Consider the following 3053-nt stretch of genomic DNA (forward strand, 5'->3'; position numbering starts at 1 on the left):
CCGAGTCCCGACAAGAACTTATGCAATACGCACTCGAGAGGAAGCCTCTGCTTCCGATGTCATCACGGGTACATTTTCTATTTATAATACTCATGTCATTGCCTTAATTGATCCAGGATCAACCCATTCATACATTTGCATGAAATTGTTTTCTAGCATGGACATGTCTATAGAGCCTATGAAATATATGGTTAAGGTGTCAAACCCTCTAGGCAAGTCAGTTCTAGTTGGTAAAGTTTGTAAGAATTGTCCCTTGATGATTCAAGGTCATTGTTTCCCGGCTAACCTTATGTTATTTCCATTCGATGTGTTTGATGTAATACTTGGCATGGATTGGTTAGCTATGCATGATGTGATTGTAAATTGTGGTAGTAAGTATATTGAATTGAAATGCTCAGATGGTGAGATTCTCCGAATTGATTCAAGCGAGTTGGATACTCCGCCGGTTGTGATTATCTCAATGATGGCTCAAAGGTATATGAGAAAAGGATATTAAGCCTACCTTGCTTTTGTGTTGAATACTAAAGAATCTGAGTTGAAATTGGAATTGGTGATAGTATGTGAGTATCAGAATGTGTTTCCAGAAGAGCTACCCAGATTACCTCCCATTAGAGAAGTAGAGTTTGGTATTGAACTAGTGCTTGAGACAGCTCCCATTTCTATTGCTCCGTATAAGATGGCACCAACCAAGCTGAAAGAGTTAAAGGCACAGTTGTAAGAACTGATGGTTAAAGGTTTTACAAGACCGATTTTTTCACCTTGCAGTGCTCCAGTATTATTTGTAAAGAAGAAAGATGGATCTATGAGGTTATGCATAGACTACCGACAGCTCAACAAGGTAACCATCAAGAATAAGTAACCGTTGCCAAGAATCGATGACTTGTTTGATCAATTAAAGGGAGCCACTGTGTTTTCTAAAATAGATCTAAGATCTAGCTACTATCAGTTGCGAGTAAAAGAGTCAGATGTACCTAAGACTGCATTCAGGACGAGGTATGGTCATTTCGAGTTCCTCGTCATGCCTTTTGGTCTAACGAACGCCTCCGTCGCATTTATGGACTTAATGAATCATGTTTTTTAGCCATACTTAGACAAGTTTGTTGTTGTGTTTATTGATGATATCATGATTTATTCCAAGGATGAGATTGAGCATGCGGGACATTTGAGAACGGTTTTACAGATCTTACGGGACAAACATTTGTACGCTAAATTTAGCAAGAGTGAGTTTTGGCTCCGAGAGGTTGGATTCCTTGGTCACATTGTGTCTGGTGATGGCTTCCTAGTTGATCCAAATAAAATATCTGCTATTATTGAGTGGAAGCTGCCGAAGCGCGTAACCGAGCTTAGAAGCTTTTTCGACTTAGCCGGTTACTATCGATGCTTCGTAAAAGGATTTTCGATGATTGCAACTACTTTGACGAGGTTGCTGCAAAAGGATGTTAAATTTGAATGGTCAGAAAATTATCAGCAGAGTTTTGAGAAATTGAAGGCATTGCTAACCGAAGCTCTAGTTTTAGTGCAACTAGAGCCGGGAAAGGAATTCGTGGTCTATAGTGATGCGTCCTTAAATGGACTAGGTTGCGTGCTTATGCAAGAGGGAAAAGTAATAGCATATGCTTCAAGGCAACTAAACCCGCACGAGAAAAATTATCCAACACACGATTTGGAGCTAGCTGCTATTGTATTGGCCTTGAAGATTTCGAGACACCATTTGTATGGTGAAACTTGCCATATTTTCACAGATAACAAGAGTTTGAAATATTTGATTACTCAAAAAAAATTGAATTTAAGACAACGGAGATGGTTAGAGTTGATTAAAGATTATGAACTGATCATTGACTACCACCCAGGAAAGGCTAATGTGGTCGCAGATGTACTAAGTAGAAATCCCTGTTTGCCTTTAGAGCATTGAACACGCAGTTGGCTTTGTTAGATGATGGTTCAGTTTTGGCAGAGTTAAGAGTCAGACCAATGTTTCTACAAGAAATTTTCAATGCTCAGATCAATGATAGTGACTTGCAAGCCAAGAGAGCTCAATACGAGTCAGGCACTGAATCAGATTTTTGGATCAGTTTCAACGGTTGCTTGATGTTCAGAGATAGGGTCAGTGTACTGAGAGACGATGAGCTGATTTAGAAATTTTTGCAAGAGGTGCATGATAGCTATTTATCTATTCATCCGAGAAGTACCAAGATGTACAATGATTTGAAGAAAATGTATTGGTGGAATGGCATGAAAAGAGACATCTCTGAATTTGTATCGAAATGCTTGATATGTCAACAAGTCAAGGATGAACACCAAGTACCTTCAAGTTTATTACAACCCGTGATAGTTCCCGAATGGAAATGGGACAGGGTTATAATGGATTTTGTGATAGGATTGCTGTTAACACCGAAGAGCAAAGATGCCATTTGGGTTATAGTTGATAGACTAACGAAGTTAGCTCATTTTATTCCTGTAAGGACAGATTTCTCTCTTAACAGATTGGCTGACTTGTACATATCTGAGATTGTGAGACTACACAGGATACCGTTGTCGGTTATTTTAGATAGGGATCCAAGATTCACTTCGAGATTTCAAAGAAGTTGCAAGAAGCTTTGGGTACAAAGTTGAGTTTTAGTACGACATTCCTCCCGTAGACAGATGGTTAGTCTGAATGGTACGATTCAGACTCTCGAGGACATGTTAAGGTGTGTGTCCTTAAACTTCAAGGCAGTTGGAAAAAATGTTTACCATTGCTGGAATTTGCCTACAACAACAGTTTCCAGGCGTGTTTAAAAATGGCACCTTATAAGGCATTGTATGGCCAGAGGTGTCAAACACCATTGTACTAGACAGAACTCAAAGGACACCAGATTCATGAAATTGATTTGATCAAGGAAACTGAAGAAAAGGTTAAAGTAATACGTGATTGTTTGAAAGAGGCATCGGATAGGCAAAAGTTATAAGCTGATTTGAAAAGAAAGGAGATTGAATTTCAAGTTGGAGACAAAGTGTTCTTGAAAGTATCTCCATGGAAAAAGGTCTTGAGATTTGGTCGAAAAGGCAAATTG

This window comes from Gossypium hirsutum, chromosome A12, assembly GCF_007990345.1.
Source record: "Gossypium hirsutum isolate 1008001.06 chromosome A12, Gossypium_hirsutum_v2.1, whole genome shotgun sequence".
Classification (NCBI taxonomy): Eukaryota; Viridiplantae; Streptophyta; class Magnoliopsida; order Malvales; family Malvaceae; genus Gossypium; species Gossypium hirsutum.